At 42.2% G+C, this 24,510-nt stretch overlaps 1 long non-coding RNA gene across 5 annotated transcripts; it reads right to left on the bottom strand.

The window, feature by feature from the left end:
• Positions 1-7,718: 7,718 nt before the first annotated feature.
• Positions 7,719-23,031, bottom strand: LOC142402661 (uncharacterized). Of its 5 annotated transcripts, none has more exons than XR_012773422.1 (7): positions 22,934-23,031; positions 18,985-19,076; positions 13,361-13,548; positions 11,157-11,623; positions 10,961-11,074; positions 8,683-8,872; positions 7,719-8,266 (listed from the first exon to the last, which is right to left on the bottom strand). It is a non-coding gene; the product is annotated as an uncharacterized LOC142402661 (long non-coding RNA). The 5 variants fall into 5 exon arrangements; XR_012773423.1 differs by lacking the exon at positions 22,934-23,031 and adding an exon at positions 15,740-15,868 and having other exon boundaries at positions 18,985-19,227; XR_012773420.1 differs by lacking the exon at positions 22,934-23,031 and having other exon boundaries at positions 18,985-19,227.
• Positions 23,032-24,510: the final 1,479 nt, after the last annotated feature.

Genomic DNA, 24,510 nt, shown 5'->3' with positions numbered 1-24,510 from the left:
ATGCAAGCCCTACTAAAAGGACCCCCCCTGTTACCCGAAGCCTAACCTATATCATGTTTTCTGAAAGAGCCTCTTTTCTAACGGTCTTTCCAAAAAAGCTGCTGGAAACAGGCGCCTTCCCCCCTTGTTTCTGTGCTACACAAACTGGCGATCACAGTTCACAGTCGGTTTGGAGAGCACAAAGTGATTGCTATGTTTATGAAATCCTATTCCTGTTAGTCAAGGAAATGAGTTTGACTCACCGCCTTGTTTATGAGTTTTGCTTTATGCAAGCTACTGCCGACCTCAAACTACTGACCCTCCAACACTGCTCAAAACTTCTGCTGGGAGGGGATTTGCACAAGATAAGGTTCTATTTCTGCAAAGCATTCCCGTTTCTTCCGAGGCAGTGTTTTTTACAGTCTTAAAGTATTACAGTGAAAGTGGCTGATGGGCCTCATATGGTACAGACGTGTAACCACAGCAATGCAGCTCAGCACCCCTGTAATATTCTTAGCTCATTTACCCTGTGAATGAGAGGGTGATTTGCTCTCTCTGAGCACTCCCTCCCCATGCCAGTCCTTGCCAGCAAATATGTAACAGCAGAACTGATGCCTTTAAATTCAAGACTCCACAGACTTCAAATTTAATCAATGCCTTAAAAAAAAAATAAATAAAATTAGCCTTTCATATCCAGGTCTGAAGAGCTAGAAGGTGAACCCTGAAGGATTCTGAAGCAATTGCAATTACTGGTTTGAAACAGTCTGAGGTCTCAGCACTGGAACGATAATAAGTTAGCTTACTGGAGAAAAGAGAAAAAAAAAATAGTTGAATCACTTGCAGAAATCTTGGTTTGAATGTTTCTTTTCTGTGCTCTACTTTCCACTTGATACGCACTGGAAAACTTTAATAAGACTTATCCCCCTCTCCTTTCCAGGGGTACAAAACACATGACTGAAGCCTCCGTTCACGTCCAGGCCATTGTTCTGCCTCCCTTTGTTTTAGCCTAGCTTAGCTTGGAAACTGAGGCTGGAAGTTAAAACCATCGTAAACCCATACAAAATACATTTCAGCATGAGTCAGAGATTTTTTTTTGTCAGCTAACTGAGGGTAAGTCAGAGAAGAAGAGAAACCACCCTCTATCTTCTGTACATAGAGTTCAGTGATGAAGATAATGATAAGAAAATTGCACATGTGAATGTACAGCTATGTAGCTTGTGTTCACATGCAAGCTTACACACCGTTTGAATTTGAGCCCATTTTCAAATGCTTACTTCTGGGGATTTTAGCTTCTTAGGTAAGTATAATGTTACCACAGACTATTGGGTAGTATAAAAAGAAGGGAACAATTAAAAAAAATCAGCAATTGTCAGCTTTCTTTGCTTTTCAGAGGTCTGAAATCCTACATCCCTTTTTAAAGAATAAAACCATTCAATCTAACTATATCCTTTCTTTCTTCATAAAAGGGATGTTCTGTGGGTGCTGCCGAAAGACATCTAAATAAACTTTCCTCTCACCCTCCGTACCCCGTGGTTCCTCTTGTTTGTACTTTTCCTGCTCCTCGCTATTTCTATGGGGACAGTAAGACAGCGATGAGTCTCGTACTCTTGTGCACTAAAGCATCTGACTGCGTTTTCCCTCACGCTGGCATTGGTGCTCAGCTGGCCTTACAGTAAGGCAGCTCAGGGAGTTAAACTGGCAAAAAAACAAACACAAAAAATAGTTTTCTGCCAGCATAGCTCATCCATTGGCAGGAGAGGCGAGAACCACAACACCATGGCTAATATTCAGCAGGTCAGCTCAAGGGGCATGGCCTGGCGATACTCTAAGCCCAGTTACGCTGGACCCAATTTGTTGTGTAACATTCATTTTCTGGGGCTTACGAGGTTTGAGCACGCTAGAAATGCTTCAAGCACAGCCACGTTCCCGGTGGCTGCCAGCGGCAGCAGATATAGAACGAATCCAGCCCGCTCACGGTTCATATTGAGGTACTGTGTCAACAGCCTGTGATCTGAAGAACGCTTTTTGGACCACTACCAAGTTCCTGAAGGACAGTGCAAAAACCAGGTCACACTGTGCCGGGCTCTCACGTTTCCAACTGCTGAATCAAAGGGAAAGAAAGAGGGCAGGAATTCAGTCTATCTGCTCCTCCGAACTAACTGCGCCCGCTGACGTTAGTGCTGCACGGATATTCTGCAGCTGCAACAAAGAGGTCACGAGGTCTGCGTGGTTCCAACTTGAGATGACTTTTTCCCAATACCTACCCTATTTGGAGCTTGGACAGGCTTTTAAATATGATAAGAACCACAAAGGATAAAACAAAACAACCCAAGAGCTCCCTCACACTGCTTGTCTTCTCACTCCTACCTGAGTCTATGGCAACTTAATGTCATTCAGGCCATAAAACCCTTTTTTCCTCTCGTTTAGGCCTGTATAGCTCTCTACTATCGCTCTACTTCCAACTACTGCCTGCAGTCTTCTCTCTCCTATTCATCATCAGATAAACAAGATGCTTTTATTGGCCTCCTTGCTGGTCCTTAGAATAGTCTTCCTTTCCCTCCTTCCCCTCCCCTTGAAACCAATCTTGTCTCAAGGCTACGTGGCAAGTTCATCAGCATTTCTGCTGAGAAACTCTAGCCCCATCTCTCACATCTTTGGATCTTGGAAGTGGTACCCATCATATCTGCAATCTCAACTGATACAGTTGGACAGTGAAGTCCGCGGGGAATGATTATAGCTGGAGGGACGAAGGCAAGGAGAGACGAGTGGGGTCATTTAGACCTAAGAGGCTGATCAGACCTTGAAGGGAGGTTACATTCCTGATTGGAGATAAGAGAAAAGCTGGGACAAAAAAAAAGTGCCCAACAATTAAGAAGAAGGAGCTGGGAGTCACCGACTTTGAACATTAAAGAATGTTTGGTTCATTGCAGAGGGAGATTAACACTCATCTGCAGAGAAAACTCACTGAAGAAATGGGGTTTTAATGAAATCCACCTGCAATGTTTTTCAAAAACACAAATTTTAAGACAAAAAGTAAAATGGTCAAATGGTTATTTCCAACACACTTTCTAAAATAATAAAATCAGCCTAATTTTAAAAAAGTTGGATAGAAATTGTAATACCCTGCCTTTACATTTCTTTTTTTTTCACCATCAGTCTAAAACAACTTACATTTTTGCCACCTCAAAAAAGTTGTACAATGTAAATTCGAAGTGAAACATTCCTTGTAATTTCCTTAGCACCCCCCGCAAAAAAAAAAAAAAAAAGTTTGTATTTACAAGGAACCTTGTTTCATGTATTGCTATCTGCTTTTCTGGTAATCAGTTGCTTCAGTCTGGGCACCCAAAAATCAAGGACTTTAAAGCTACCGGTTATTTTTAGAAACCTTTTTCCCTAACAAAAAAACCCCACCTCAGACTGTTTAGATAAAAATGATAATGTAAGCCTGCGCCGCACCCATTTTGCATGTATCTTTTCACACATCCCACAGGACAGATTAACAACAGGCGTATCTGACACCGCGCAAACTCTGCATGCGAAAGGTGGTCAGATAGGAAATACATCCCCCTGGGTGATGCAAGCTATTAGAATTAGAGATACGCTGAAGAGCGCGGCTCAAGATCTGGCCTTACACATGGAAGACTGGAAGCACAGCAGTTAAGCGGCTTTTACCTAAGATTTTCTGCAATACATGGAGCTGAAGTTCACAAAGTGCCTCCAAGCAAAGCTGTAGGAGACTCAGCAGTTGCACTCCGTAGCAGTTTGCATAAACGTTTTCACCTCCTGACACACACGTGAGTTCCCCCCAACAACATCAAACAAGTCCAAACCTCTGACGGTGCTAATTCAGTCAGTGATAACCAACTGCAGCTGGTTTTACAATGAGAAAGGGAATTGTGAGATGCGAAAACACCATTATACACAAAATTGATGGCAAAGCCGTCCCCAAATTAAGCCAAAGGGGTTTGGGTTACTCAGCTAATATTGCAAACGAGCATATTTTCACTGTCAGGGTAGGCTTCAGCCGCAATTGGAAATCCTGCGTATAATTTGGAGTCTTGTGTGAAGGGGGTGGGCAAAGAATGGGGGTTGGATTGGTGGTTTCTGCGGCCCATACGAAGGAAAAGGTAGGACTCCCAACGGGTCTTGCCTTTGAGTCAAGACGCGGCACTGCTGACGCTACACTTCAAACCTACGTTGCGTGCTAAGTCCTCGCTTTCCGCGTGAACCAAGTTCTTGCAAAAACCCATTTAAAACCCAGAACGGATAAAACCAGCAGCGCAGCACCAGCAGCAGGAGTTTTTGTTGCGGCTGGGGGGGTGTTTTGTTTTGGTTTGTGTTCCCCCCCCGGCTTGTTTGTTTGCTTTTGACGCAGTGCTGGGAGCAGAGGAAACACATTGCTGGCGAACGTCCCCCGCCTCCCCAGCGTGCGGGAAACCAGCGCTCCAGCCGCGGGACGCTGCCGCGCCTTCCCACGGCTTCCCACGGCTGCCGCCCCGGGTGGGGGGCCCGGCGCAGCCAGCGGGGCGGGGGCCGGGCCGGGCCGGGCCGGGCCGGTCCCGCCGCCCTCCGCCTGCCCGGGGCTGCCGGGGGGTGCCGGGGGTGCCGGGGCTGGCACTGCCGTGGCTGCCGGGGGGTGCCGGGGCTGGCACTGCCGGGGGTGCCGGGGCTGCCGGGGGCTGCCGGGGCTGGCCCTGCCCGGGCTGCTGCGGGCTGCCGGGGCTGGCACTGCCGGGGCTGCCGGGGCTGCTGGGGGCTGCCGGGGCTGGCCCTGCCCGGGCTGCCGGGGCTGGCGGGGGCTGCGGGCGGCGGCCGTGACTCAGCGCTGACGCAGGGGACTCCCCGCCCGCGGCTTCCCCGGGCGCGGGCACCGCGCTGCGCTGGTTCTGGCATCGCCGCGGCTTCCACCGGTTGTTTTTTTTTGCTGCTTTGCGAGAGAAACTGATAGTTGTATTACTGTTTTATTGCTTCGTTTTTACTGTTTCATTATTGCACAGTTGTATTGTGTCATAATTTTATTATTTCATTATTCCATTATTTTATTGTTTTCTTCTTTTCTTTTTTTTTAATTATTATTTTTTTATGTAATTTTTTTAATTTTTAATTTTTTTTTAGGGGGGGTTATTTTTATTTTTTATTTTTATTTTTTTAAATTTTTTTAAATTTTTCTTATTTTTTATTTTTGTGATTTTTTTAATTTTTTATTTTTATTTATTATTTTTTATTTATTTATTTATTATTTATTCATTTTAATTTAATTTTAATTTTTTATTATTATTGTTGGTGTTTTCTTATTATTGTTATTGTTGTTTATTGTTTATTATTATTTATTCTTACTGCTATTATTATTACTATTACTATTTCTATTGCTATTGCTATTGCTAGCTATTACTACCTATTACTACTATTACTATTACTATTACTATTACTATTCTTCCTTTTGAAGATTTATTAAAAGAGCTGAAATGCCCACACATTTGCGCCAGCCAAAAGGTGACAAGCAAGCAGCCCCCGCCCCCGGCAGCCAGCACCACCACGGATCTGGACCACAGGAAAAAAAAAAAATTCACGCCTACTTCTCTGCACCTTCACCTTCCTGCAAGCCACAGAGTTATAAGGTTATCGTTGCTATACATCGTAAAATTAGCGTCAGGGCAAAATCACTTCAGCGGTGACGCAAATCAAGGCGGCACTTGGCACGGGCTGCTGGCACTGAGTGACAAAATAACAGAGGACATTTTTGGTTGATAACTGAATTGCATTTATTCCCTTCAGATTGCTGTCTAAGTAGAGAATATTTCTAGTGTTCTCATTTCTGAAATACCTCTAGTGTTTCCCTGAACATGATAAAGGAACACGGACCATGCAAGTTACTTCTAGACTTCTAAATAACTTGCACAGAATTTAACGAGATGTTTGTTAGTAGCTCGGTTTCTTAATCTGGGGAGATACTGCCTTAAGAACGGCTGAAAATCCACAAGTGTAGGTGCTAAATGCTTAGCTGCTATGGAAATGTTGATGCCTGAAGAATGCTGGCCTGAATTGCTGGGACAGATAAAGCTGCCCACAGTTCCTGGCTCTGCACTTCCAATTTAACACTGTTAAAAGTTACTTGATTTCTCGTTTGGTGATTTCTCCATCTGTGAAATGGAGTTAGCACTGCCGTGTTTTCCAACACGCGTTGAGAAGTGCTGTACAAAACACTGACTGCCAACATCTTCCTGGGATGACTGGAAGGACAACTCATTCAAAGGTCATGTCAGTGTGTTATTAAAATGTAATCACAGCACTGGTTCGCGTACGTGCAGCCACATTCTTTTGAGGTCATTGTTTCACTGCTGGAAGGGGACTCATTTGGTCTTACTCCACCTGCTTTGCCGGGAAGACGTATGATTTGAAGGATCCATGAAGGAGGAGGAAGGGACAGAAGAGTTGTGCAGGCAAAGGAGGTGCATCGGTTCTCCCAAGAACTTCCAAGGATGTTCAAAGAGGACCATAGCCAGCACTTGTTTTTCCACAGCCATCCCTCCACCAGAAACAGGTCATAGAATCATAGAATCATTTAGGTTGGAAAAGACCTTTAACATCACCAAGTCCAACCGTAAACCTAACGCTGCCAAGACCACCACTACACCATGTCCCTAAGCACCTCATCTACACGTCTTTTAAATACCTCCAGGGATGGGGACCCCACCACTTCCCTGGGCAGCCCGTACCAATGCTTGACAACCTTTTTGGTGAAGACATTTTTCCTAATATCCAGTCTAAACCTCCCCTGGCACAACTTGAGGCCATTTCCTCTCATCCCATCACTTGTTACTTGAGAAAAGAGACTGATGCCCAAGATGAAGCAGCTGTTAGAAGCTGGAATACATCTTCAGTTCTCTCAGTTTCACAGACCTCCAGATAGATGAAGTGCAGATAGAGGCTTACCTGCTGGGGATACATCTCTGTATGCTGGGGCACGGAGATGTGTTTGCACAGGGAAGAGAAGGAAGCACACACCCCCACGGCAAGGCAGGGAGGGATGTGCCCAGCAGAGCTGCAGGTGTGGAGTACCCTCCTCCCCAGCGCAGGGCCGCAGCTGAGGAACAGCTACTCAGTTGAACCTGAGGTCTGAGGTCCCTTGGTGAGGAAGAGACCATGACACCGCTGGAAATGGCAGCACCTATCCCTTCTGCATGTGGTAGGAGAAGTGTTGGGCAGCTGGGAGGTTTGTAGGCTCAGGAGAAACAGGACTGCTATGGAGGTAAGGTGGCTTCCCCCAGCAGATGACTTGTGCCGACTTGGACAGTGTGTGAGCAGCTTAATTTCCCTTTCAATAAAAATCCCATTCCCCCTCTTCCCCAAACCACCCTAAAAAGCACTGGTGAACCTGTTTAGGAGAAAAAAAGCACTGAAGTTTCCTAACATATAGCCATTTCCTTGGGGGGAAGCACGTATGCACCTCTCAAACCTTTCAGCTAAAGAGCATTTAGCAACCCATTTTCTGAGTTTACAAACTGCATCCGTCCCTAATACATACCCCCGCGCGAAAGAAATCCAGGCCCAGCAAAATGCCTGGTTCAAGCTCCTAAAAACCAGATAAGACTGGTTAGACAGTGTTTATTTTCTGGGACTCAGAGACTGAGTCACTCTCCCTTCCTGTGCTGCCTTTGTTTCAGATTAGGACATCTGAAACTCATTGCCAGAAGTCATCACTACTGGGAAACTACATACTGGGAAACTACATATTTTATTGTTGTTTTTTTGATTCACGTGACCTTTGTTATAAAATAGCTACATAGAGAAAAAAGAAAAAAAAAAACCAACAAAAAAGCTACAGACAAGTCTTGGTAACTCATGGAAAAAGTACGAGCGAGGCAGCAGTTGCACAAGGCTCCTGGTGTTGCCTCAGGGCACTCAGACAAGAAGTTGCCCTCTTGCTCTCTCCTCTTTTCGGGATGGTTTCGACATCCTATGTGCCATGCGTTGGCACAGGGGGAGGGCAGGAGGCAAGCCTGTGCAGTAGCAACAAACCACCTTTTCTCCACAAAAAAGCAACAGAGGAAGGGATACAGTCACAGCTCTGTTAGCTCTCACCAGCCCATCCTTCATAAAGCCCAGGGTGGCATTGCTCAGGAGCTGGGGCAGGACAAAGGAGTTTTCCCACCCTAAAGCTGTGGCAGATTTAACATTCCTTCCCCACTCACTGCCTGCCGGGCAAGCTCCAAGTGTCTGCACCGTGGAACTCAGGATGGTGTTGCTGAAGAGGGATGCTCATCTACTGTGAACTGCACTGAAGCCTCTAAAAGGGAAAAAAAAAGAAAAAAAATCAAATTGTGCTAACAGAGTTCTTCCATTTCAGTACTGAGTCAAACCCCAAAAATTTCGTGTTAAAGTTTGACCTTTGTTATTGTTTTCCAATAAAAGCAAATTTTGAATTAAAGTAATTTTATCTAAGGATCTGCATGTTTTCTTTTAAAATAGCAAACTGAGAATTTGCAAGTTTTACAGAGTATTTTTGTATTTTCATTGTTTCAGCTAAGAAACATACCCATTTACAAGGTGTCATGAATCTATGTAATTTGCAATTTAATTTGCACTTTTTAAATGAGCTCTTCCACAAGACTTTCTTTATTCAATAGTTCTTTAGACAGTAATAATATTTTGGCACTACTGGTGTAACAAATGCTCTTGCAAGACAGTTGTCTCGTGACTTACATTTCTTCAAGTCGTCTTTCTCTACAGGATGCAGTATTGTTCCTTTCCACTTTCTTCCCAAGATGTATAGAACTGGAAAGCACTGAATTACAAAATCTGTGCTCTAAATCCCACATCTAAAAGCACATGGTCTGCTACAGCATTTCTGTCCATCCGGAGCTATGCTTGCCAGGTCTGGCTGTTTCTTTTTCTGAAAATCATAGAATTTGGACAGACATTCTGCACTTTTTTTTTCCAAATAGCAGGATATGCTTCTCAGAAGGATATTATTGAACGAAAAGAAACAATAGGGATCAGGAAAAACATCTTACTATACCCAGATTCATATATTCCCTTCTGCATCCTCATTTCAAAACTGATGAGTTTTTGAATCCAGCATTACAACTACACTTCTCTCTTCTGCCAAAAATTAATTTCCTACACAAGCCTTATAGTAACTGTGAGTTTATACTTCAGAGGAATGTTTTCCTCTCTAGTATGAGTACCTCATGCACCCGAATTCATGCTTATTATGTACGTATAAACCAATTGGTGAGTCGTAATTGCGCACTTCCAGAGTATGGGGGGGATCCCAAAACTCAGCACTAACTAGACTTACCGCCATTAACACTCAGTTCTGGATTTACGTCCAGCAGAGCTGAAATGGCACTCCCTGACTTACCACATCAATATTGTAATTAAAGTTTTCAGAGGGAATGAAAGTCTGCTTTGGAGCAAAAGAAAGGACAAGCATCTAGTTTCCTGCTCTGGGGACTTAAAAGTATTTGAAAACTCTCTACCTTTTACATCAAGAATGACATTTGCGATTAATTCTTTGGGCAAGTTTTTTCTGAAAACCATATTTTACCTCTTTTTAAGCGAAGAGAGATTTGTACAGGCCAGCACCATGACAGACTTGACTTTGTTTTGCAAGGGACAAGTAACATATTTTAGCTTGTATTTTTGGCTTTTACTTTGAAGCTGGAGACATATATGGTCTAAATTGAATATTGTAAGAGGATCTTTTTTCCTGGAACATACTGAAAACTCCATTATGAATGCATCTAACTAAAACTGCCTCTCAAATTTTTGAAAAAAAATGTTATTTCATCTTGAATTATTAAATTGCTACCCATGTCTCTGTGGAATACTAAAGCCTTTGGATACTGATTTAGTTAATTTTGGCCAAGGGATTTTGGGGGAGAGGATAGGTCAATATGCTATGTAATTTTAATTATCACTTTTATTAATAACCCCAAAGAAATTCTAAGAAACGTGAGCTTTGTCTTCCACACATTCCACAATCCCAAATACCATGCCAAAAACGTTACTGTTTTGCATATAAGCTGCTAGAGGAAGTATTATGTCAAGTACTGTACTTTCCTTTATTTCAAGTGAGTTATTTAAGCTGTCAAGGGAAAAACTAACCACGCCACTTAGATTGCTAAACCATTTCAGTTTTCTGAAGCAACCTTTATGACTCAATGTTCTGTTCTGCTCAAATATTTTATGTTTGTGGAAAAGAGAGAACAGAGCATAGTGAGATTATGAATTAAGATATGCGAAGGGACACTATGGGAGTTACAGGCTACGCCGATGAGAGAACTGAACATGTGCATAGCCTATCCACGGTAACTAATGCACTTAGCAAAAACCCTTAAAACCCTCACATTTTCTAGGCAGCCTTATATTGTTAGATGCCTGCTGGATTCCGCTCCTGGGGCCAGCTGTAGAGAGGAACACTGAATTCTGGGTTTAGGTGCCAGGCACTTCGGCCCTACCTGGTGTCTCTTACACATGCCTAGCGTTCAAACTGGAAAACTGAAGGCCAGCAAGGTTAAAGCAGTACAGAAATGTTCAGCTTGGTGAGAATCCAGCTCCCGTTTTGGACCTGGCCCTTTCTCAGAGGTGATGGCTTGCCGAAATGATGCCGTTCACCCTCAGAGACGGAAGTGGTCCTCTCTAGATGCTCGTGTATTCCTGGGTCAGCAGCACTGACCGTGCTCATAACACACTGCGCAGAAAGTTACTAACACTAATGCATTTTCGGCCTTGTAAGTAAACATGATCCAGTGTTCCGGCTCCTTCAGAGTTACTTAATGAATCGTCCACCTACACATGCATTTACTATAATACTTTGTTTTGACGGCCGCTAAATCCCCAAACCTGGGCGGCTCTTTATCTCTCCCCGCATGAGCCGTGGGGCCTCCTGCAGCTCCGTCCCTTGCACCAAGCTGGTTGCCAGCCGAGCTATACAACAGAGAGTGCATTAGCTGAAAGTGGGAAAAGCTTCAATTACCGAAATAGCTGAAGGTCTAAAAATAGTTTCCTAGCGCCAGCTAATACAGCCACTGCCAGGATCCCGGCTCTGGCTTGCAAGGAAAGTGCTGAGTTCCACCGTGCATTTATGAATCTGCAGAAAGAGTCCACTTTAAGTTAGTAAAGTACCCAGAACATGTGTTAATTAATTTCTGTATATGACATAAGTCAATTACATGCACTGAAGTGTTATAGCCATTGGTGGATTGGGTGTTCAACAGCATAAATGTCTTTGAAGTAGCACTGCAAAGTTACTTCAGATCTTCCCCCAAAGTCTGCTCTGTTTAACTTCTCAAATAAGAAAACCAACAGGTAGGTTAAAATATAACTAGCAGAAAGACAAGACTTCTTATCACCAGGGTGCAGTGCCAATGGAAAAAAAAAGCAGCCCAAAGTAAATCTCATCGGTCCCGCGATGATGAAAATCTAACGCAGCGGCTGTTTGCCTGGGAACAGTCTCTCAACAGGTTTTGATTTCACAGCACTGAATTAATCTTTTCTAGAGAGCACACAAAACCAGCAGCTCTCCTTGCAGATGAGGTGGACCGTTCTTCCCTTCTGATATAACTCAGCGGCTGCTGTAACACATTGCTGTGGACGCAGCGGGATGGGAGAGGGAAAGGATGTCCACAGCTGTGGGAATCTTCAAAGTGAAAAAAATGAAGTTATGCACTTTAGGTCTGATTATATCCAGTAATCAAAAGCAAATTTTAAATTAGTAACAGAACATTTGCTTGCAAAGTGCATAATTAACCTTTAAAACTCAAAATGCCATTGGATTTAAGAGCTCAGCTGCAGGCAAGAAGGATTATGTATTTATGTTTATAATGCAAACATCTATAGATACATTAGGGAAAGAAAGAGAGCTGCCCTCATGCTGCAGATTTGTGTATATGAACTCTTTTGTGCCAATAAGATTAAGTGAGCAGAAAAACTGACGTCATTAAATCAGTGAAAATCCCAGGTTGCAGCGCTATGAACGTGTCATTTTGGTAATCTACTCCAGTATAATCACAATTTCTTTCCATTTTAAGTTGAAAAATCTTCCACTCTTGAAATAAAGTGATATCACAGAATAATGTTATAAAAATGTTATTGATGCTTCAGTAAGCATGATGACATAGATGTTAAAGCTTACGTGTAAGGAAGCATACCAGAAAGCAAACAAAAGACACCACATTTTCTTTAAACCACAATGATTTTGTACATAGGATCTCTCAGTTCTTAAAGGTTTGTTTTTTTTTTTAATACAATGACTGTACTAAATCAAACTGGTGTGTAGAAAAGGGGAAAGTAACTTCACCAGAATTCCAGAGCTTTCTGGTTAAGAAATATCAACACAAGTCAGGGAAGAATATGTGGTGGTATTCTTTCAGATTTTTAGTTGTAAACCTACAAAGCTTTCTTCACAAATATTTTCAGCATTTTCTGACAAAGAATGGCAGAGTAAAAACAGTAATCTTGATCTCATCAAATAATTTATTTTGGCAAATTTAGGTGGGCTTCATTGTCCCCTCAGAAAATTGTACAGCAATTTCAAGTGGACACTGCAGGTGCTACAGCTTTGTAGAAGAATGTTGAAACAAATTTAAGTTTTTTCTAACAGTCTAAGTTATATTTTATGTATTGCAATTACATGAAAAAATATTAATATTGTAAAGTTAGCATGTCATAACAGAGTGCTTGCAAGTCCACAGCAATTTGTCAGCTGTTTTGATACCATGACATTAAAAACTGAAAGACAGATGTGCAAAGTCTTAAAAAATGCTACCCAGCAAAATGAATATTCCAAAATATTCCATATTCTGTGAAGATAAAAGTCTCTCTTATGTTAATCTCTTACGGAAGGAAAGTTTTTATGTAACTGCATCTGATCGTCTGGCCAAGGCAGAAAGGCTGGAAATCAGAGTCATAAGATGCACATTTACCAGTGGTAATGGTTTTCTTGGATTCTTTAGATCTATTCTACTTCAGGTCAACTCATGCAAGTGGGGTTTAGTTTTTATTTTTTAAACATACATGCACACAAAGGTTTTCCTTTGCCTGGATTCTCTACTAATGATTTCTTTTACCTGCCAAGATTTTTGCATTAAATGCATTTCAGAAGATAACATTTGTTCTCAGCTGTGACCCTTAATTCTTTAGGAAAGCAAGTGCAGACCACTTCTGCTAATAAGAAGCATGACTGTCAAATTTCTATGGCTTTTGAGGATAATACTAAAGGGAAGCAGCATCTTTGCAATGTCAACTTTTACATTAACATTGTTTGCATTCTCTATGGTTGTTTTTTCGGTAGCATTTTAATTTTCATACATGCATACTCTCTCTATATGAAGAAAAATCTGATAAGCTGCGCATTAGTCTGTTATGGAAAGAGTACCTTGAGACAAATATATGCAGACATGAACAGCAAAATCCTGTTGCTTTCCAGTGAAACTAGTGCACATTTATCTGTTCATCTGCAGGGACAGCAAACACTTGGAATTATTAGGGAGATGAATAAAGTGCAGAAAATAGCGATGTTCATAATTACAGTTTAAGCAAGTTTCCATTCCCATTGTTTGTGCTCTGAAAGACAAAGACATACAATTTGAAAATTGAAAAAAGTCTTGCCACCAAGATACTGAAATAAGTCATTGAATCATCTGCATATGGATGACTGATCTAAACAATTCAATGATAAATTAAGGGCTATTTGTTTCCACTTACTGCAAAACCAAAGCGTGCTATTTTTAAAAGAGGCAACTGTTACACAAAAAGGCTGCCCTTGCCAATCTGTCGATGCTTAATTCAAGAGTTGTGGGTACTTTGACATCCAGATCACAATATTTCATTCTGCTGTGCACATTAATTCAGCATGTCCAGTTGAGTTTAGACTACCAACTACACACCTCTGCTTGGGTACCTGGGGTCAGCCTGAAAAAATCATAAAAAGAGATAAAATGCCTGTTACGTATGAGAGCAGAACAGAAAAGGTTTAAAAGAACACAATCTTACCTAAAATCTAGGCCCATTTTACAGGTGTCTCCCAGCTGCCCCAGTCCTGATCTACAACCCTGCATTGAGGCTTGCAAGTAAATTTGAACCTTTGGTTAAAATTTTACTGACTACTGGTCAATGTCACAGAGTAGAAGATGTGAAGAAACCTGATGAAGGCATCTTCCATCCTTCTGACTGAAGCAGGATCAATCACACCTGTCATTCCCGAACACTTGCCTAACCTGTTCTTCACAACTACAGCATCCCACCAGTGCTTCCCAGCTTTCCTGCACAGTACTTCCTTATCCCTACAGAAAAACCTTAACCAGTAATCAAAGCTCCCTTTTTGCAAGTTAAACTCATTGCTTTCTGATGTATTTCTCATCTGTATAGGAGAACAGACTGTTTGGCTTTTGCAACTTTTTTTTTTATGTATTAGGAGACTTGCTTTCTCTTGGTTAGGTAAACATGTAAACAATTTTTACCTTTCCTCTGGAGATATTTTATTCTAGATCTTTGACCAGGTTGCTACTTATTTGATTGTCTCCAAAGTAGTTTTCCTCCATGCACAGTATCTAAAACACAGCACTGCCATGGAAACCTTGCAGCCCTGAACGACGAAGAAGAAAGGTTGTTTCACCCTACTCTTACAGGCTATCCTCTAATTTCACTCCCAGGAGAGTGTTTACTTTCTCACCCAAACAGCAGTGTTGACTCATGCAACCTGTGGACCAAAATCATTCCTGGGTCCCGTTTTTACAAAAATGTCGCTAACTTGGTTGTTCTTCATCCTGTGTTTGAAAAGATGATGATTCCCGCTGAGGTGCAGTGCCCTGCACTTGTCCTTGTTGACTCATATTCACCAACCTGTCAAAACCAATTTTAATGCTAAGCCTGTCGACACATTCTCATTCTCTTTCAGCTTAATGCTACCTCTAAATTTAATGACTGTACTCTTATTTCATCATCCAATCATTAATACAAAGTATTGGTGAGTGCCACACACAGGTCATATTCGCTGACTTTAAGCCACTGAATTCTGAAAATAGTCTTCCAACTAGTATTGCACCGAGCCTTCAGCACATACAGCTAACCATGCTTCCTCGCCAAAAAAGTGTCAGGTGAAACAATACAACAATTTTGTACTAAAAGCAGAATGTGTAACATCTGCTGTTTCTATCTGTTAAGAAAGCCTCCCTTATTTTCAAAGGCAGAAATTAAATTGGTTAGACGTGATTTGTTCTTGACAAATCTGTCTTGGCTGTTTATCAGCTCCTTGTTTTCTTCTAGATACTTGCAAACTCTACTGTATTTGTCCAGTGTTTCTGCAGAAATTTCTAGTCAGCCGAGAGACACTTTGCCATCTATCCCTTTCCTCCCTCTTTAAAAATTAAATAAGTTAGACAGCAGGTTCTTCCTTTTTTTCAGCTTTCCATCATTTTGCCCATCCTCCATACGTTTTCAAAAGTAGCTGCAAATGCCACAGAGATATCAAGATCTCCCCCATGGACTTCACCAGCAATGCTGTCACGAATTTCAGGATCCTTCAATTTCACTCGGACCACACTGAAGATGGTCAGTTTTCTCATCTCGGGATGGATGCTCCGACACAAGGCTGCTGGCGAGTGCATTGCACAGTACAGTGATCCACGCTGGAGCTTGCTGCCTTGCACGCTCCTTGTCTGTGTAAAACCACGCATTTTCCCCGTGTCACTCATCAACATATGGTAACCATACGGTCAAAGCCCACTGCCATAGGCACAAAGCAAATCTCACTCACGTTCTTCGTGCCCTGGCTAGGCAGAATTGTCCGTCTTTCTTTTGGACACTTGTGGCCATACAGTTCATGTAAACGGATAAATATTGTAAGAATATCACGTCCCTTTCCACAATCTGCTCTTTTTAGAAGCTTGGGGAAAAAAAGAAAGATAATGAGACAACTCCTCAGACTTTCCCAGGAAGCAAGTTTTATTAGGTAATTGTAAAAGTTTTCTTGCTGTTTGGAGTCCATGCTGTGTTACTCATGGGAAGGAATAGGAATAAAATAAAAATAGGGTGACCACTTCCTACAGGAGAGAAGTCTATGGTACCCGATACTGTTTGGTAACATTTAAGGCCAGAGATAATAGCTGCTCCATCCTCTGCCCAGTATCACCCCATTCAAAATTCCTCCTTAAACAATATCTGCAAGGAGTTAATCAAGGATTCAGTGGAAAAACACTGGAGTTTCTTTTCGTGTAGGAATATGCCAACTCCCACCTTCACTCGCAGACCTGGGAAGATAATTTAATCCAAAATTAATTTCACTGGAACCAGTTAGAAATGAACATAAAATCTTTTGCATGAGGGATGACTTTGTTCCTCCAAAGCTTTCTAATACAACCAAATGAAATAAATCTCTGATTCTCCAAGTCATTTTTTCCCCTCTTCAGTCTGTCTCCACTATAATGACTATTTTCCAGCTGTGTTCTCACATCGGTTCTGCCTATCCAGACTTTCCACATTGATGAGGAGCCCGATTTCCGCAAGACTGAGAGAAATGGTTTGGCTGAAAAGGAAACCGGCTCTCCATATAATAACAGTGCATATAACTAATCAGGAATTCGGTGTTCTCAAATGATGCTGAATGGGCAAACCTGATCCAACTCTAGTAAACTTAAGCCAGCTGCTAGCAGAAGTGTCTTAGGAGGAAGAGGAGATAAAAGAGGAAGCAGTCACCCACATCACCGCACAGCAAATAAACAGGGGTCCTCTTGAAGGAGAGACAAGGGCCTCTCCAAACTGATCTGCAGATCATGCAAAGCTTGGTAGAAGTCAAAAGGGAAAAGCTGGCAGGAAAGAAGAAACCAGCTACACTCAGAACTTACTTCACTCTTAAATGGAATGATTATCATATAGTCTTTAAAAAAAGCAAAATAACAAAAAATCACCACCTTTAAGGGTCAGCATGTAATTTAACCATGTTTCTTGATTTTATTTATGTTTGAAGGGCTGTTGCGCAAACACCTATTTACAGGTTGTCAGCGAAATTACTTGGAGTCATTCAACTATGCAAACTGTTTGGCAGATAATTGGCACATCCTACTGCTGGAGATGGGCAATTAACTCTGTTCTGTGTTTCAGATGTAATATGAAGGCATTGGCCAATATCTTTATATGCTAGTTGTGTTGAGTCATTGGATAATGTAAAAAAAAAAACCAACTCCAAACCCAAACCCCAAAACAATGAGAAAACCTATCACCCAGATCTTGTTTTGCCAAAAGTTATCGACTGTATCACAATATACCAAGTGTCTCCTTTTGGAATACTAAATGGATTATGTTAAAATATCTTTTCTCTGAATTCCTTGGAGGGAGTTTAAGAATTAAGAGAAAACCAGTTTCATTTGATGCTGGTCCTTGTTCAATATTAGACAACCATCATCACCTGCTGTTGAGCAGAGGAGTTTGATGGAGAAGAAATGCCATAATTAGCTTTTCTTGCCCTGATACCTCTAAGGGAGGGACAGTGCTCTGCTCGGAGGTGTGTATCAGCCAGGACTCCTTGAGCTCCCGCAGCCAGGCATGTCGTGGGCTCGCTCTCGACCCCCCAGCCTCACGAGATCCTTTCCAGGATTCCAGGTGTTCCTTTTCAAATCCAAAAGAAGGCAGAAAATGGCAGAAAATTGGACACTTTGATTTTGTTCGTGATAGAAGCTCATCTTGTCTTCCTCAGTGACAGCCAGCGCTTTTGACAAACGCAAGCTACCCATGCACCAAAAGCGGTTAGCTTTGCATTATTCCACGGGGATGGCTGCCAAGTTAACTCTTCCAAAAACAGATTGCTGGCTGTGAATGGCCGGAACAGGACTCGTGATTTGTAAACAAGCTAAGGAAGAGGCCTGTCAGTCTAGGAGATGATGTCAGCCACCCAAACGAGCCGCGGGGTCAGACCCGGCTGTTTTGCTGGAGTTGGAGTTCTGCTGGTAAGAGGTCCCCTCTTCACCATCCTGCTATCAGCTCTGAGTGCAGAGAGGAGGGACCGCTTCACCCAGAAATCACCAGCACATTTCTCTCAGAGGAGGCTTCTCCTCAGTCAGAGCATCAATGCAGAGGCAGCTTAAATAAACTCCAGCTGCCTGAAGGACTTCTCATGCCTATCATCTATGGGCAGTGTCCAGCAACACCCTCGTGCCTCCCTCCGGATAAAGGGCAGCGAACAGCTCTTGCCCGCGGCACGGCTCAGACACAGCCGACTCCAATGGCGTTAGTCACCTTTCTTGATAAAATTCCGCAAGATCAGACTGTTCTTTGTCCTGATCCCTCACCTTCAAACTAAACACGTCAGGCCTCTTAGTGAAACATACGTCTCCTAAACATACGTCTCCTATCTGAGCTATTCTTTGTCCAGCAGCACAGCCAACAAGAAAAGAGCACAAAGCAGGACATAGCTGCATCCAGAAAAGCACCTATTTTAATATGTTCCACCCATCGCTGTCTCAAAGATGGTACTAGCCCGATCCCAGCTGATGCGAGAATAAAATGTTTGCAAGCCACAAAAATATAAACCTCTCTCTATAAAAAAATATATAACCTCAAAAATATACAACCTCTATAAAATGGTTACAAGCAACAAAAACCTAGTTAAGAAAAGCCCTGGCACACTGTTACAAGGAGTAGAACTTATCAGGGTTCTGATGAATTAGTGCTTAGCAGCTTTTTGAAAACAAAAGTTGTTTAATCTTAAGTCACCCTCAGTCACCATTTTGTTAGTGCAGAGCACAGGGGCAGAACTATCCAGAATTATATTTTCTCGCCAGCCTTTGATTTCTCTCATGCGCTTCTACACAAACCATTTGTGGGTGTGACCCTAACCCGACAAAATTCTGAACAAACTCCCTAAAAACCAAGAAGACGACTTTGCTGCAGTTCAAAATGCAGTGGCCTTTGAGCCCTGCTTGCATAAGGTACACGCTGACACTAGTTCCCCGAACACTGGGAACGTAACCACAGCGCAGAAAGGCAAAAGCAGCTATTTTGACTCACAGTTTGGGAAGCAGCAAATCATTCATCCGAGCGAGAAAGAATGCTCATGTGCTGAAGCAGCAGGGTGATGCTCAGGGTTTTCTTCTGTATTTCTTAAACAGACAGTTTAAGAAGGTGTTAGTCTTAAATAGACAGTTTAAGAAGGTATTAGCTCATAATTAACCTTCAATGCTGTATAGGCCTGCCAAAAGTGACGAAATCTTGAAAAGGAGGGGTAGGACCTACTTTTGGTGAAGTCCACATGTATTTAATTTTATAGCTTTTCAGTACCTGAATGATGACTGATCTTATATAAACACAAGAAATATCAAAGTACCTTTGCAATGAGACATTTGTTTTAACTAAGGAGCCTAACGCTGCACTGTGGTTTCTTGGTTAAATAAGCTGAATCTCCCATCCCACTAATTGACAATCACGTCAGTTTTTCCACTCTAAGTGACTAATGGAAATTTGAATACCACACATGCTTGTTTGCCTGAAGTTTGCTTAATGTTGCATGATTGCAAAGCATTTGTAGATTTAGTGTTTAATGTATTGATTTTTCTTGTTAAGCTTTGTTATTCAAAGTCAGCAAAATCTGGCTAGAAAACAGCAGTGGCCTCATCATCTCCAAGGTACAGGGTCCTTGCAACCCTCGTTAGCTTCATAGTGAGCTGAAAGTGTTTTTATCCTCCAAGGAAAAGAAAATCAGGACAGAGATCATTTGCCAAATCCCAACTATTAAGGTTCTGGCAAAAAAATATGTCAGAAGCGTTAAAGAGAAAATAATCTTTGTACCTGCAAATAATCTGCTATTTATCAGAAAATTGGAAGTAATGAGGCTGTCCCTGACCATTAAAAGGTATATGAAGATTGGCTTTTCTTTTCAGATAAAGGTTCCAGGAAGTTGGTTGCATCTTGATAATCTCCTGACAATATCTGAGGAGTTTTACAGCCTGAAAATAAGATATGGACACTTACACAGGTTTGGATAATTCAGGCACTGGATAAAATAATTTTCTGTATCTTCTGTGAGGACTGTAGGGAAAGAGAATCTCTTACTCGGAAAAAGATTCTTTTCCATGGTACCTCAAAAACAGAGAGGGAAAAAAGGACTCTGTTCCCGCTTACATTTGGCAGCAGTGGTCCCCATTCAGCAGTGGAGCTTGTGTGACTGATTTTTCAGGCATCGGGGCAGACTGGTACACCTTTGTATCCCAGCGACTTCAGCTCTTTGTGAGTTTTGTCTCCAAGTTTGATGGGGTTGACTGTCTCTGGGCAAGTAATAAAGTTGGCAGCAGAAATTCCAGAATACCCTCTACTAATTATCTTCTTTAAAAATGTATAAAAACTGAAAGGTTTTAGAGGATATATGGAAAAGGTTTGAACATAAATTTATCATATACTGGTGGTAAACATACCATTCACCATATATTCAGACTTCTCCTCTAAATGCTGCATAAAATCTAAGATTAACATAGCATTCAAATTTAGATTCCTGAGTTTCGGTAAAGAAAAATAATATCTCCTTTTCTTCCTTAAGCTTTCTGGATCATCTTTGGCATTTCTAAAGTATTGAATCTGCATGATCTGTCCCTGCAAATCAGGGACAGAAAAGATTATGGCCCACAGCAGAAAATAACAAAAGGCATTTCATGTGGAGCAGCACCACGTGGTAAGCTTGCTATTTCATTTCCATCAAAATAAATTGGGCAGCCAGATTAAGAAAAGTGCTAAAATTACCTTATATATCAAATGGGTGACATCTCCTCCCAATGAAGTTTTCCAGAGCTTTATTCATTAATCATTTGGGAGAGCACACTCTAACTCTGTAGGTGCTGAGCAGGCTGCTGCTGACCTTCACTGTGAAGATCAAGCTAAAGGGTTAATAACCTTCCTGGCCCAGCCAGGCTGGGGACAAGGATAGACAGTGACTATCCCATGCTCAGCAAATGCCGGAGGAGAGAGGGCTATTAGAGCATGCTTTTTGAAAAAGAAATAGAATCATGTCGTAAACTCCAAATAAAATTCACTGGACGAGATGGGGGGTTGGCAGACACTTACAAGAATGTTTTATTGTTGATAATAATTTCATACTGTTGATTAAGAAGAGCGTTACCATCTATTTAAATTATTTAAATTTAAATTTAAGGTTTGGTCAGTGCATATTTTCTATGGGCCATTCTAGATTAATCCATTCTTTTCGTTCCCTATCTCCTCCCCTCGCCTCAAAAACCAAAAAACTAAAAAAAACCACACTGACAGTCTTAGCAGTTTGGAAAAAGTAGGCATTTTCCAAGCTCCTGGGGACAGATTTTACTCTCCAAGCTGGGAAAAATGCAACACAACTTCACTGCTATTTCAGCAGAACACCATTAATAACTGAGAATAAAATTTAGCTCCTGCTGTTTTGTGTTTCTGAAAGAAAATTGCTGCCTTTTAGTCTTGTTTATTCTTAAAAAGTTAAAAGGGAGTTGAGGCGTGTTCCAAAAAGTTGGCTACAGAAGAACAAATTTGAAAGTTGGATTTTCATATGCCATTTCTGTTAAAGCGTGGGATTCAATAGCAAAATCTAGATCTAAAAGCATAAATGTGTTTATCAGGGTCTTACTCTGATATAAGATCTGGTATCAATTAATTAACCCTAAGCCCCTACAGCAGTTTATGATTCTGTGGCACAGTCCTATTTGGGGTGAAAAATAATAGGATACATCGGTCTCAAAGTTCATCTACCAGTTTAAAACCCATACTCATGACTAAACCCTGTAAGCCTTGATCTGTGCTGATCTCCATCATGGTAGTGTCTACGCAGATCACTGAAGGCTGTTCTGGGGTAGAAATTGCAAAAGAAACCTCCCTTACTCTTTGGGAAAAAAAAAACGTGGAGAATACAGGAAGATGCAGAAGGACATAAAGTCCTGTCCTTGCACAGAAAACAAGTTTTATTTTGACATGGATACCCAATAAAAGGGATATGGAGGAAGGACCGGCTGGTTGTTTGGCCAAAGCATCAGGCTGATACGCAGCGATGATGCTGGCGTGTAGACAAAAGCTGTGTGTCACTCAGCATTGCTATCTGCTAAGGAATGGGACTGAAGGTTTCTCTGAGCACAAACAAAAAGCCCCAAAAGACGGGGCTTGTGAACAAGCACTCTGCCTGCTCAGCTGCCTCCTGCCTACAGCATAGTGGAAGCCAGCATCGCAGTATATATTTAAATATAGAAATCCGTTTTGAAGTCGTGTGAAGGCTTTATATAGGTTCTCTGTATCACAATAGAAACCAATTAGGTGGAGGCAATTGATGCAAAGAAACAAGAGAGCAATTGTGCCATGGCAAGCTCACCGGGAAGTGACAAGGTAATGACTATTTCAACAAATTCACACTCTTCAGCGAACCGCACAAAGCGCTCAAAAACAGTCGTTTTCTCAGGCTTTAAGAACAGCAACAATAAAAAAAGTGATAGGTGCATATTTTCTAAGGAATTTCCCCATCCCTCCGCCTCCTTCCTCAAGAAAAGTCTTAACTCTGCATACAAAATTGCACCCTCGGTCTCAAAAAGTTGCCTGTGCAAACTACCAGCTTCTCTATCTCCTAGGAGGTGCAATTCAAAATGCAATTGGATGCCACTGCACTAGCCAACCTACTTCTGCATTTTTCACACAAATGACCCAGCTTTGCCTCAGAGGACACTGCTTTGCTGCTGTTTCTTCTTTGATTCCCACCCTGCCAACAGCCAGGCATGGCACCATGCTCCCAGACACAGCTTTTTGCAAAACTTCACGTCACTGTGAAGCTTAAGCCCACGCTGTTGTTGCAGATTGCTGTTCTGATTCACCTAATCCTGCACAGACCGAACCGCTGCAACGGTTGGGTGGCTGGCAGGACTCTGATCCCGTCAGGAATTATCCCGACAGCTTTCCCCTGAAACTAGTACAGCTGAGGGGATGCTTCAGAGAGCAAATCCCTTACCAGCAGCCTCTCCGCAGTGGGACGAGGACATAGATGTGCACCCTTTGGTGGAAGCCTGGCCGCAGGAGGCAGGAAGAGGCTGTCTCAGAGGATCGCTGAATTCCCGGAGTACAGATTTCTGGGTGAAAAAAAAAAAAAAAAAAAAGACCGTATCTTTGCATCTGGCCCAGACAGAGTACATTCTTCAGTCAAATGATTTCAGCTGCCTCTTTAAGGCTGATGCTGACAAATGCAAAGGCTTCCTTCAGCAAGATGGCAAATGTAAAGGCTGAAAGCCAAAAAAATAATATTGTGCCATCAGCAATTCACCGCAGAGTCCAAGAAGGAGGAAGGGGTCAGCCCGAGGAGTTCATGTTCAGCCATGATGAGCTCTCACCAAGCAGGAGCCAAACTTTTTCAGGTTCATCCTTCCCTGCTGAAAGAGAGACAAAGCCACAATAAAAGTGCAAGAGCTCACGCTGCAGCTGAGGGCACAGCCACCAGCTCTTAACAAGACCTTGGAACAGAGCTAATGGCTTGGCAAGGAATATTAGCATACTTAAGGCACTCTTGCATGACATTACGACTGCATTACCACAGAGCAGACACCTCCAGATGCCAAGAGATATCCACGCGGCACTGAATGCTACTGAGCATCTACAGATCACTGAGCACCCTGGAAAATCCTTCCAGATCATACTGAAATGTAGTAGTTTGGCTGTGTTGATGTCAACGTTGCTATTGGAGATGTTCTCTCATACAGTATCCCTCACAGATTTATTCCAAGGTGACGTGCATTGCCGTTGCACAAGTATGTGGGGGACACATAATATATTTCACATGAAATGGTTTAGAAGCCATTACAGCTGAAGAGTGTTGCATTAAACAGATCTTCAGGATTGCTTTAAAACAACAGAAAGCATTAATGCTCAAAACGAGTAAGAGTTTAAAATAAGATGCTAGAGTAGAGTCAAGGAGTGCTAGCATCCTCAGCCCTTGTGTCAAAAATGAGCAAAGGATTCTGAAAGAAACAAAATTACAGCTGAATTACAAACTGCTTCACCTGCAAACTCATTAGACATATTGCATTCAACATCATAACGCGCCGTGCCTTACAGAGTCACTCTGTACATGGTGTGCACATTGACGCCTAGCAGAAACAGCACAAAGGGGTCAGGATTTGGGTGGGCAGGTATACATACACAAGGGTGTAAGTCTTCTGTATAGCAAAGTCAGGGCTGGTAGGGAGAGGGCCAAGAAGAGCTACATAACGCAAATCCAGTACTACTTCTACCAGGGCGGGGCCATATGGACCAGCCCAAAATATCTGGTTGAGCACTTCCAAAGCACATTTTTTCCTCTGGTTTCGTTCAACTTCTCACGCTGCCTGTGGGCTCTGAATCTTCCCAATTCTTTTCAGTGGAGGGCTAACCTATTATAAATTGGTTTTGCCACCTAAGCTATTTCCTGAGAATAGTACTGCCGCATAGGTATTCTTTCATATTCTTTTCAGATACTCTATAATACATTTCCCAAGCTCTTTTTCCACCCTTCCCCATGAACTCCGTTACAAATTTTGCTCACGTAGCCTAAGGAGA

This window comes from Mycteria americana, chromosome Z (genome assembly GCF_035582795.1).
Source record: "Mycteria americana isolate JAX WOST 10 ecotype Jacksonville Zoo and Gardens chromosome Z, USCA_MyAme_1.0, whole genome shotgun sequence".
Classification (NCBI taxonomy): Eukaryota; Metazoa; Chordata; class Aves; order Ciconiiformes; family Ciconiidae; genus Mycteria; species Mycteria americana.
The sequence above is the reverse complement of the archived record's forward strand: the minus strand, read 5'-3'. Positions and strand labels throughout refer to the sequence as shown.